The sequence below is a fragment of the Mirounga leonina genome, unplaced genomic scaffold, assembly GCF_011800145.1.
Source record: "Mirounga leonina isolate KUSES-001 unplaced genomic scaffold, KU_Mleo_1.0 Mir_169, whole genome shotgun sequence".
Classification (NCBI taxonomy): Eukaryota; Metazoa; Chordata; class Mammalia; order Carnivora; family Phocidae; genus Mirounga; species Mirounga leonina.
Window position 1 is genome coordinate 20,755,864 of NW_023270431.1, and position 13,888 is coordinate 20,769,751.

Sequence of the window (13,888 nt, forward strand, 5' to 3'; positions counted from 1 at the left end):
AATTTTATTGTCCATTAGTGTCATTTAAAAATTTTTTTTTATTTGGGCTCCTGGGTGGCTCAGTTGGTTAAGCAACTGCCTTCGGCTCAGGTCATGATCCTGGAGTCCCGGGATAGAGTCCCGCATCGGGCTCCCTGCTCGGCGGGGAGTCTGCTTCTCCCTCTGACCCTCCTCCCTCTCATGCTCTCTGTCTCTCATTCGCTCTCTCAAATAAATAAATAAAATCTTTAAAAAAAAAATTTTTTTATTTGAGTATAGTTGACACACAGTGTTACTTACACTAGTTTCAGGTGTACAACATAGTGATTCAACATCTTCATATGTTATACCACGCTCACCACAAGTGTACCTAACATCTGTCACCATACAACACGATTATAATATCATTTACTGTGTTCCCTAGGCTGTGCCTTTTATTTCCGTGACTTATTCATTCCATAACTGGAAGCCTGTATCTCCCTCTCCCCTTCAACCATTTTGCCCATCCACCCACCACCCTTCCCTCTGGCAACCATCAGTTTGTTCTCTGTATTTATAGGTCTGATTCTGCTCTTTGTTTATTCATTTGTTTTGTTTTTTAGGTTCCACATATGAGTGAAATCATATGGTATTTGTCTTTCTCAGTCTGACTTATTTCACTTAGCTTAATATCCTCTAAGTCCATCCAAGTTGTTGCAAATGGCAAGATCTCATTCTTTTTTTATGGCTGACTGATATTTTTATACATACATACATATATATATTATATAACATCTTTTTTATCCATTCATCTATCATTGGGCACTTAGGTTGCATCCATATCTTGGCTATTATAAATAATGCTGCAATAAACATAGGGGTGCAGATATCTTTCAAATTAGTTTTTTTGTTTTGTTTGGGTAAATACCCAGTAGTAGAATTACTGGATCATATGGTATTTCTGCAGCCTCACCAACATCTATTTTTTCCTGACTTGTTAATTTTAGCCATTCTGTTAAGTCTGAGGTGGTATCTCATTGTGGTTTTGATTTGTATTACTCTGAGGATGAGTGATGCTGAGCATCTTTTCATGTGTCTGTTAGCCATCTGTATGTCTTCTTTGGAAAAATGTCTATTCATGTCTTTGGCCCATTTCTTAACTGGATTATTTGCTTTTTGGTTGTTGAGTTTGAGAAGTTCTTTTTTTTTTTAACATTTTATTTATTTATTTGACAGAGAGAGACCGTGAGAGGGGGAACACAAGCAGGGGGAGTGGGAGAGGGAGAAGCAGGCTTCCTGCCGAGCAGGGAGCCCGATGTGGAACTCGATCCCAGGACCCTGGGATCATGACCTGAGCCGAAGGCAGACGCTTAACAAATGAGCCACCCAGGTGCCCCAAGTTTGATAAGTTCTTTGTAGATTTTTGGATACTAACCCTTTATCTGATATGTCATATGCAGCCCATTTTTTAATGTGATTGTTTTTTGGTGTTGAGTTGTATGAGTTCTTTATATCTTTTACATATTAACCCCTTAATGGATATATCATTTGCAAATCTCTTCTCCGATTCAGTAGGTTGCCTCTTTTGTTGACAGTTCCCTTTTGTCTTGTTGATGGTTTCCTTTGCTGTGTAAAAGCTTTTTATTTGATATAGTCCCAATAGTTTATTTGTGCTTTTGCTTTTTAGGAATCATGTCTAGAAAAATGTTGCTGCTGCCAATGTCAAAAAAATTACTGCCTGTGTTCTCTTCTAGGGGTTTTATGGTTTCAGGTCCCACATTTAGGTCTTTAAACCATTTTAAGTTATGTGTGTGCGTGTATGTGTGTGTGTGTTTGTGTGTCGCCTGTGTATGCATGGTGTTAGAAAGTGGTCCAGTTTCATTCCTTTGCATGTAGCTGTCCAGTTTTCCCAGCAGCATTTATTGAAGAGACTCTTTTTTCTTCATTATATATTCCTGCCTCGTTTGTCACAGATTGCTTGTCGATCTACCAATTTAAATGTTAAGTCTCAAAAAAAAAAAGTTAAATCTCATCCAAAAACACCCTTCCAGAAACATCCAGAATAATGTTTGACCAAATACACCAGGGCCCAATTAACCTGACACATAAAATTAATCACCACAGAAGGCATCTGCATTCATTAAGTAATCAACTCTTTTCCCAAAAAGGTACTCCTCATTTCATTTTATATGAGAGTTGGCTCAGTGGGAAAGACCTTTACAAAACCTAAGTCTATGTACAAGAAACTAAACTATTCAAGAACTATGAGTCACTGGAATTTATTACAGAATGGAGATGTGAATGTACTTCCTTTTTTCTGCTTCTCCACAAGTCAACAAGCCCAAAGCAGTTAGTCTTTGCAAGAGGATCACCCTACTATAAAATCTGGGAGCCATCCTCCTTCTCCTTGTTAGGGTAAAAGTATCATCGTTTACAATTAACTCCCTATTCACAATAGGAAGCTTGATTTTTCTGGTTTTCTTTCTCTCCTATTATTTCTCTTCTCTCCCCCATCATCATGCTCTTGTCTTCTTCCTCTACTTTTCTAATTCTTAATCCTTGTGCTTTTGTGAACTGGTAGGTGAAGGCTTAGAAAAACTAGGTGCTACTCTACTCTTTCTCCAACTCCTAGAAACAATTCTGGAGTGAGAAAAAGCACGAGATCACGAGAGACAAGAATAAAAATGAGAATAAATGAGAGCTTGTGCGTGAGTGTGTGTGTTCATGCATGTGTTAGAGTGTGACTGTTTAGAAACTTCATTGGTGTTTTGAGGTGCTTTAATTTAGATGTATATTCTAAGTGCATAGGCAGAGACAGCAGGTATAAAATTGGGTAGGATTGAAATGATGGGTAAATAAAAAAATAGAGTTGAACTTTATTTGAAATTTACCAATTAAACCCCCACCTTGTGTGACAAATTCACAACACTGAAGATACCAAAATGAGCCACTTGGGGCTCTTGCTCTCAAGGGACTCAACTCACATGGATTCTTGTGTCCTTTTAAACCTATTCATACTTGTCCCACACAATTGAGCATGAGTCCCACACTCAACTTACATAGGTTTCTTTCAGTTTCCTGAATGTTAGTCTGCCTCCCTCCTCCCGAAAGGAAGAGAGATCATGCCCCCACAAGGCGGTACCCAGCTTCCAACTCCCTCTATATGATCCCAGAGCACTTAAGTCCATGCTGGGCACAGAACAGTGTGCAAGTTAATGAAAACCTCCTGACTTGGTCACAACAACATAATGTGTCGCAGCCTGTACTAAGTAAGGACTTCCTAATGAAGGCTGGTTTTTCATCTGGCTTGTTTCATGGCAAAGGCTGTATTAACCAAATGTTAATAAAAGAAACCCAGCTTCAGACAGCTGCTGGTGGTTTTCCTTTGCAGTGTATCCAGCAGAATCCCACAGCAGCATGGTCTGTGGTTGTCAACTTTTTTTGTCTATGAATGTTCATGAATGATAGCACTGCAGAGCAGATTTCACCTGGCTTCGCTTATGGTTACAACACAGGGAAACCCATTCTCCCTTCTTGGAGCCAGGGAAGTCACTCAGGTGCTCAGCTCAGAGTGCCTCTCATCAGGACTGGTTCACGAGTCCATTGCTAAGTCAACCTTGGTTTGGCAAATAAAGCACAGCCCTTTTAAGTCTTTATTGCTACTAACCAGGTTTCTAAAAATGTTACTCTCCTTTTACCTGTCTACAGTGCCAGTATTTATTTATTTATTTATGTATATTTATTTGACAGAGAGAGAAACAGTGAGAGAGGGAATACAAGCAGGGGGAGCGGGAGAGGGAGAAGCAGGCTTCCCGCCAAGCAGGGAGCCCGATGCGGGGCTCGATCCCAGGACCCCGGGATCACGACCTGAGCCGAAGGCAGACGCTTAACGACTGAGCCACCCAGGCGCCTCTACAGTGCCACTGTTTCATTGGCACTTCTCAGTTCATGCATTTTCAGATAAGCCCTGGCCCCTGTTTTATCTGCAACCCCCCACTATGCCCAGGCCCCCTTAAAATAGCTATCTCTGAATATGATTAAAAGAGAAAGAGGTGAAATTGTGAGATTTGGATTGCAGTGAATCAGAGAACAGCAAGAGGAGCTCATTTAGGAAAAAACAACTTTCTTCCAAAGGTTTGGGCTTGTACAATATCCCCATTCTAATCCTGTGGCGGTCCATGAAATGATTCAGAATCTGGATAGTAAAATATTGTTTTATAATGAATCTTCCTTTTTTGATTAGTGTGGAGCCTGTGTCCTGCTTTCAGAGGCAGGATATGGTTTTCTTATTCATTTTCACCACAGTTGGAATGGAAAAACTGAAGTCATTGCTCTGATGGCAAGAAACATCTTATGGTGCTCACAGAGCCAGCATTCGGTACAGATAGGCACAGGGGTGCCTTTTGCTCCTTTTTTGATGCAAAGAGCTTTGCTCCACTGAAACAGATGATTTTTAGTGCAGACGAACATTATAGAAATAACTTATACTCTGTTGTGTTTTTCTTTTTTTGTTCTATAAAGATTTCTGTTTATTTTTTTTAATTGAAATATAGTTGACATTTCAGTTTCTTTTTTATAATCAACATCCATGGGCTGGCCATAAAAATGTATTTCTCAGTCTGAGGTCAGGAACTTTCTTGAGAGGTCAGGGAGATTCCAGAAAGTTTGTGGAAACTAGAACTGCAGAACTCCAAAGAGTAGGTTGGGGTGAAAGAGACAAGCAGTGCCTTTGTTTAGGAAAGGTGAGTAAAGTTTCTGGATTTCCACCTTTCTTTTAAAGCTAGAGAGTGAGGAAGGAAACCTGAAGGGGGAGAAAGGGAGAACAAAACAAAGAAATGAGGATGGAGCCCTTTATGTGCCCAGTCCAGTTAGATGTGCCTTACCCACATTACTGCATTTAATCTTCACAACAATGGGATGAGGCAGATCTGTTACTTTCCCAGAACTTATTTCCCTTACCCTTCTTCCCCCTATCAAAGCCCACTTCACGTGATAAATATAAAAATGCTAGATACATATTTTGCCTTCAAGTAGGAATAACCAAGGGACCCAGTTCTAACTATAGGACTTAAGAGAAAGCTGTTGGGGGGATTTGGGAAAAGATTTTCCTCCAAAACAAAAAAAAGAAGCATACATGAGAAGAGATTTGTCACCTCACCTTCCCCTGCTTCCTACTTATGAATGCAGTTGTAGGAGGACATGATGCCATCTTGCAACCAAGAGGAAAAAAACTCTTGAGGGCTAAAAGTTTTTCATACTGAGGATAGTAGATGGAAAGAACTGGAGTCTTCATGACCTTGTTGAGAACCACTGATTCAGTGGCCTGGAACCACTTACCTCTAGAGAACTTTTTATGTGAGATAAGAAACCCCCTGATTATTTAAGCCACTTTTTGCCGGATATTCTGTTACTTTCAGCCAAAAGCATGCTAATAGATAAAATATGACTATTTCCATTTTACTCTACTAGATGTGTTTCATCTAACAGATCAAAAAATTAATTCACTGGCCATCACAGTGGAAACAAAACATAATTGCTTTATAATCTGTTGGAAATCATTTCTTGTGCAGGCCTGCAGTTTACAGCTTAATATATTTTCTCTTCACTGTCCTTCATGTGTGGATGATAGCATGTAGTAGTCCATAAAATGACCATGTACCACGTATGGTAATCTTGCTTCCTATTATTTCTTGTGACCCAGTTGCTAAAAGATTGGTCCCAGTCCTCAACCATTACTCTTATAATTTGGCTAACATTCTTCTCAGCAGACTGATAGAAGTTCAAAGGCTGATACTCTGAGGCTGATACACATACTGAATCTATGATAATGTTCTCCTACCATGATGATGATACCAGGCTCATGGTTTAAGATAATTCTGTTGTTCAAAATGATGGCTAGCAAAGACATCAGTCACACTTAGGCTTCTACTCACAAATAGAACATGTTACACACTGTATGACATTGTCAAAAAGACAAAATTATAGTAATGACGAAGATTAGTGGTTCCAGGAATTCAAGAGAGAGACAATAAAGGGATAGAATGCAAGAGAACCCTTCTGCATCCTGATCGTGGTGGTAGTCACATGATTCTGTATGTGTGTTTATTCATAGAACTGTACACTACTAAAGAAGTCAGTTTTACTGTATGATAATTTAAAAATTAAATCCATCCCATAAAAATGGCTTCTAGACTGTCATAGATAAGTCTAAATTGATTTACTTTTTCTTCTAATTGCTAGCAAGAAAGAGGGGATGCTAAAGTTTTTGCTGGGCTTAAGAAAATAGTAGCCAGGTGAAGGAAGGGGAATGTCTATATCTGATTGATGCAACTAAAAATAGTGGTTGGCTTTCCTAAGAAGTATGCAAGAGAACAATCTATGAAATAAAACTGTAATTTCTTAATTGCTGAGGCCTCTCCCAATACCTTTTGGGCTGAGAATCAGAACCATTTCCGGGGTTACAAAATCTGAGAGTCCATGATCTCAATCAATGCATAAAAACATTTGACAAGATTTCAACACCTTTCATAATAAAACACTCAACACACTAGGAATAGATAGAAATTACTTCGACATAATAAAAGCCATATATGAAAAACCCACAGCTAATATCATACTCAATGGTGAAAAAACGAAACCTTTTCCTCTAAGATCAGGGACAAGATAAGGATGTCCACTGTGAAATTCACCACTTCTTTTTTTTTTTAATTAATGTACTTTTTAGTTTTTCTTTTTTATGAACATATAATGTATTATTTGTTTCAGGGGTACAGGTCTGTGATTCAACACAGTACTGGAAGTTCTAGCCAGAACAATTAGGCAAAAAAAAGAAAAGAAATAAATGCCATACTAATTAGAAAGGAAGGAATAAAATTATCTCTGTTCACAAGTGACACGATCTTTTATGTAGAAAATCCTAAAAATTTCACACACACACACACACACACACACAGGATACAAAATCAACACACAAAAATCAGTTGTGTTTCTTTCTTCCTTTTTTTTAAGATTTATTGATTTGTGGGGAGGAAGGGACAGAGGGAAAGGGAGAGTTTCAAGCAGGCTCTGCACTGAATGTGGAGCCCAACGCAGGGCTCAATTTCACAACCCTGAGATCACAACCTCAGTAGTGTTTCTATACCCAGGTGCCACTCAGTAGTGTTTCTATACAATCTATGAACAATCCAAAAAAACATTAAGAAAACAATTCAATTTACAATAGCATCAAAAAGAATAAAATACTTGGAAATAAACTTAACCAAAAAGGTGAAAGACTTAATCACTGAAAACTACAAAATGTTGCTGAAAGAAATTAAAGACATCAATAAATGGAAAGACATACATGTTCATTAGAAGGCTTACTATTTTTAAGATGTCAATATTACCCAAAATTGTCTATAGATTTAATGCAATTCCTATGAAAATCTCAACATTTTTTTTACATAAATAGAAAATCATCCTAAAATTCATATGGAATCTCAAAGGACCCCAAATTGTCAAAACAATCTTGAAAAAGAAGAACAAAGTTGGAGGTCTCACACTCCTGATTTCAAAACCTACTACTCTGCTATGGCAATCAAGACAGCATGATACTGTCATAAAGACAGACATAGACCAATAGAATAGAATAGAGAACCCAGAAATAAGCCCTCACATATACAGATCTTCCTCAATTTTTGATAGGGTTATGTCCTGATAAACCCATCATAAGTTGAAATTACCACAAGTCAAAAACACGTTTAATACACCTAACCCACCAAATATCATAGCCTAGCCTACCCTACCTTAAACGTGCTCAGAACACTTATATTAGCTTTCCGTTGAGCAAAATCATCTAACGCAAAGCATATTTTATAAGAAAGTGTTGAATATATTATCTAATTTATCGAATACTATACTAAAAGTGAAAAACGCACTGGTCATATGGGCAGAGAATAGATCAGTTGTTTGCCCTTGCGATCACGTGGCCGGTGGGAGCTGTGGCTCACTGCTCCTGCCCAGCATCATGACAGTATTGCACAGCATACCGCTAGCCTGGGAAAAGATCAAAATTCAAAGTTTGATTCTACTAAATGCTTTCACACCATTGTAAAATTGAGAAGTCATAAGTTGACCCTCTGTATCGAATGATTTTCAGTAAAGGTACCAAGACCATTCAATGGGGAAAGGACTAATGGTGTTAGAAAAACTAAATCTCCATGTGCAAAAAAATAAATTTGGACACTTACCTTCCACCACATACAAAAATTATGTAAAAAAATGGATCAAAGACCTAGATGTTAGAGCTAAAACTGTAAAACTCTTAGAAGAAGACATCGGAGAAAAACATCATGACATTGGATTTGACAATGATTTCTTGGATATGACACCAAAAGCACAGGCAAGAAAAAAAATAGATAAATTGGACTTTATCAAAATTCAGAACTTTTCTGCATAAAAAGACTATCAACAGATTGAAAAGATAACCCCCAGAATGGGAGAAAATATTCACAAATTTTATATCTGATAGGAATTAATATCCAGAATATATTTTTAAAGGCTACAACTCAACAATAAAAAATCCAATTTAAAATGAGCAAAGGACTTCAATAGACATTTCCAAAGAAGATATACAAATGACCACCAAGCACAGAAAAAGATGCTCAATATCTAGTCATTAGGGAAATTCAAATCATAACTGCAGTGAGAGATCACTTCATACCCATTAGGATGGCTGTTATCCAAGAACAAGCAAACAAAAACAAAATAATAAGTGTTGGCAAGGGTGTGAAAAAAGTCGAACTCATTGCTGGTGGAAATGTAAAATGGTGCAGCTGCTGTGGAAAATGGTGTGGCGATTTTTCAAGAAAATAGAAGTAGAATTACGTTATGATCCAGCAATGACACACACACACACACAGGCTATAATAATATACTACAGTACACTATAATGTACACTGTAATACATAATTTATGTGTTATAATAGCCTTAAGAGCAATGTAATTCTAATGCATGCTATAATATGGATAGACCTAGAAGACATTATGCTACATCAAATAAGCCAGTAACAAAGGGACAAATACTGTATGATTCCACTTATAGGAATACCTAGAGTCATCAAACTCAGAGGTAGAATGTAGAACAGTAACCAGGGCTAGGGGGAGAGGGGAAGTTCTGGAGATGGATGGTGGAGATGGTTGCACAACAATATGAATATACTTAATAGCACTGAACTATACACTTAAAAATGGTTAAAAAGGTGAATTTCAGGGGCACCTGGGTGGCTCAGTCGGTTAAGCCTTCGGCTCAGGTCATGATCCCAGGGTCCTGGGATCAAGTCCCACATCCAGCTCCCTGCTCAGCAGGAAGCCTGCTTGTGCTCACTCTCTCTCTCTGTCAAATAAAGAAATAAAATCTAAATAAATAAATAAATAAATAAATAAATAAGTGAATTTCATGTTATGTATATTTTACCGCCACAACCAAAAAAATCTCAGGGTCACCGTGCCATGCTTGGAATTTAGAATGACAGATCCTGAAAACCCTTTTTGAGTGGCTTTTACATGTGTGCTAAGCATTCGAACAAGCCAAATACCAAAAAGGGATGGAGTGATGATGGCTGTAGCTTTCAGCTGCAGTATCTTCCAACAAGTTAGGACAGCATGCTTGTTGTGTGAGATTCCTCTCTTGCTAGTTTCATTGGAAATGAATAGTCTCCCATCAATGGGGAATTTTATTAACTAGGGTTTACTGGGTTCACTGAAACAGTCCCATTATTTAACCACTCAGAAAATCCTTCAGCCACAGACATCTTATGTCACTACATCACCAAATAGAACTCTAAAATGCTCTGTAGATAACTTCTTAATACAAGGAATGCATTCTCCTGGGAATACACTGGAGCCTCCACATGGCCCTTAAGAAGACACTGACCTCTTTGAAACTAGGACTGTGAGATTCAGGGGTCTGGGGGTGACTTCCAGTTGCACAGATTCTTTTGAACTCTGGTTCTCAAGAAAGACTGGAGGAATCATCAGAAGACCTAAAATAGAAAATAGAATCTGTCACATACCAATCCTATGAGACAATGCATGATCTTGCAGAGGCACTAAGAAGAAGGAAGACAGATATTCTGGGCCTCTTTTAATGTGATTTATTGTCTTCTAGAGACTCAAAGACTGTGGAAAAATTCTCCTATAGGATTAAAATATATAGACCTACTGGACTCTGTTAAACTGAAAAGAATAGTTAAATCCGAGGATCAGGACTAGCACCAGCATAAAAAAGGAGTTTCTGACACCCCAACCTCCTTCCAGTCAGCTCAGATACCATCAATCTCCCAGCCAATGCAGAGACAATGTCTGCATTTCAAGATTTTAATCTTTGACCTCATTCTAAAACATAAAACAGCATTGTCAGAGGTTTTAGATGGCCTATAGATTCATGCAAGCTTTTTCAGTTCACAGTAGTGAAAGCTTCCCATATGGACTGAGGTCAATTCTTGACCTCCAGAATCCTCAATATGTTATTCTCAAGGCAGCTGCCTTCTTCCTAGTCTCTTATAAATTAGCTGTGCACTTTCTGGGATCAACCACATCCTTGGAAAACTTACTGCAGCTCATCCAAGAAACTTGGCCTCCATTCTGTGCTCTCCAGAGACATCTGTGTGAAAGTTTCAGGAGCATTAACTCAGGCAGAGGGTCCTCTGTGGTCAGCAGAGCCCCAAATTTGGATAAGGTTTTACTTGAATATTCACTGACATTAGCAGTTTGGCAAAAGTAGGAAAGGACTCCTAATTCCATGGGGTCAAATATCCTTCCTAAAACTGAAATGGAAAAGATGAACTGACTCATAGAAAGGATTTTGTGATAAACCTAATGTCCTGGGGCCACTTTCATAATAGTACCTCCTCTTCTCATCACTTACTTCCCTTGTGTGTCTCTTGAATAATATCATTTTCAATGATTTAATAAAGATTTCTTTGTCAGCAGCCCAAGTCAAAGCCTCTAGAGGAACTGGTATATTGTTTGAAAAATCCAGGGCCCTCAGTTCTAATGAAGCATAGGAATAAAGAGGATATAAGGAACAAGATGTCTACTGGGGACAGCCTGAAGCCAACAGCAACCTGGGATTGGAAAGAATTAAGAGACATCAGCCCAGTGGAGATATTTATACAGACTGGGAGTAGATGATATTAGCAATTACATATACAGATGGCAAGTAAGCATATGAAAGGATGCTCAATATGGATATGTCATTAGGGAATTGCAAATTAAAACAATGATGAGATGCCACTACACACCTTTTCGAATGGCTAAAACCCAAACACTGACAATATCAAATGCTGACAGAAAAAAAAAAAAAAATCAATGATTGCCAAGGGTTTGAGAAGGGAAGGTGGGATGAATAGATAGAGCACAAGGGATTTTTAGGAGGCCTATGGCAATTTCTGTTCTTTCTGCTTAATTTTTCTGTAAATCTAAAATTTCTCTAAAAAACAGTCTATTAATTAAAAAAGAGAGAGATAGCTGTTGATGAAAGGGATAGCAGTAGCTATCTGCATGAAGACAGGGCCAGACAGATTTGCATCCTCTCAGTCATGGAAGGCATTTGCATCATTGTTAAATGGGAACCAAAGTGAGGTTTCTCAAAATAAGGTCCAAAAGCCATCTCCATCAGCATCAATAGGTTAAATGCAGATTCCTGGGCCCTGGGCCAGACTATTGAATCAAAGTCTACATTTAGAATATTCCAGGATACCTATGCACTTTAAGGTTTGGGACCCATTAGTGTACACTTTACCAATCTCCTAATTGCTTAATTGTTGGTATTCTAATTTATTTTTGCACATATGGAGTAATAAAGAAAATGTCCACTAAATTCTTTTTTTTTTTTAAGGTTTTATTTATTTATTTTGACAGAGAGAGAGAGAGAGACAGCGAGAGAGGGAACACAAGCAGGGGGAGTGGGAGAAGGAGAAGCAGGCTTCCCGTGGAGCAGGGAGCCTGATGCGGGGCTTGATCCCAGGACCCTGGGATCATGACCTGAGCCAAAGGCAGACGCTTAATGACTGAGCCACACAGGCACCTCTGTCCACTAAATTCTTATCAAATATATGTAACAAGGCTATGAATAAGGGGGCTGGAGATGGAAAGTGTGGGACAGACACAGTGAGGCTGATGAATAACCTGTTTGGAGAAGCTTCTCAGCCTGCATTAATTAGAAGTAACCCAGTGGAAGACAGCTCAGGAGCTTTGAGTCAAGTGATTTCCAGGAATAACTGTGAAAGCACACCAACCGCTCCCCCGACCCCAAAAAAACCCTAAAGCAAAACAAAGAAACAAGAATATGAAAGATGCGCATTTTCCATCACAGATGTTACATTCACATATATTTGACCCTTGAACAATGTGGAGGTTATGAGCAACAACCTTCCCTCACCCCATATAGTAAAAAATCTGTGTATAATTTTGACAACCTCAAAACTGAATTACTAATAGACTACTGTTCATTAAAAAGTCTTACCAATAAAATAGTCGATTAACACATATTTTGTATATGTATTATATACTGTATTCTTTCAGTAAAGTAAGCTAGAGAAAATAAAATGCTATTAAGAAAAGAAGAGAAATTACATTCGGAGTACCATACGGTAAAAAAAAAATCTGCATTATAAGTGGATGCCTGCAGTTAAAACCATGTTGTTCAAGGGTCAACTGTATTTGCCAGATTGTGATTTTCCTTCCACTTGAATAAATTACTATATTTGTAACCTAAGACTGAGGTAACAATGTAAATGGAAGTGCAGTAGGAAGGAGAATAAGCTATCTTGCTCATTTGACCTCCACCCAGTTGTGTAAAAAAGTAAGGTCCTTTTATGTTTACATATTCTTCACTATTGCTATTTTAGCACTTAACAGCCAGATGTGTACCTGACTCCTTCATTAGGCTGTGAACTATTTAAATGCTCTTATTTACCTCTGGGTTCTCAGTGTCAGGCACACAGAAGGTATTTTATAAATACTTCATTAGAAGTGGGGTGGTATAAATGAAAGTAACAGAGCAAAACCTCGTTGATTTAAAGCTAGTGGAGGGGGAAACTGAGGCAGTAGGAAGATTAGGGACAGCACCTACAAAACTTGAGGAGGAAGATGGCAATTGGTCATCAATGTTCCCAGAGCTTGAGCATTTTTGTCAGATCACAGAATAGACCCACAGTTGTGCTTCCTCTGCTAATAACCATAGCCATTGCTAAGATTAGGCTTTTCCCTTCCTCTCCTCTATCCAACATTGCTCTTATTCTCAGAAAAACAAAAACAAGAGAAAAAAACACCTCCAGTAGAACTACTCAAAATAGCCCACAAAGTCAGATGTAGAGAAGTGGAGAAGTCAGACAGTGGACATAAAAGAAATCAGATCAATTCTGTTCTTAGTGTTTGAGTTACTGACTCTGCATGGGAAATTAGATTTGCATTTCAAGTATTTGCTGTGTGTTAATTTTCTTGGCCTGTGGTATAAAGTTTAACTTCTCCATGTTTTCCAAATTGGGAGAAATTAGTCTGTTGTTGGTAGAATTAAGGCGTATAATTAGCATTTCTGAGAAACACTCAAGTAAAGTTAGTAAAGTTTAATTCAGTTTGGTTATTGAGCTTACTTTTATTTGGCCTAACAAAGGCGAAGCTTAATTAAGCCAGCTCCAGAGAGCAGTAACTGTGAGTAATGAAGTGACATGCACAGTGTTACCCTCAAGTCACCCTAAATTACTTTGGATCAAGACAAACTAGCAAAATAAAATTGGGAAATATCTTGCATTTGAAGGAGATTTATGATTTATGAAATTATTTTATGTAAATTAAACCTCAAAAGAGAAAATACCAAGTGTTGGCAAAGATGTGTAGCAACCAGGTATCTCATAAATTACTTGTGGGGGTGTTAACTGCATCAACTATT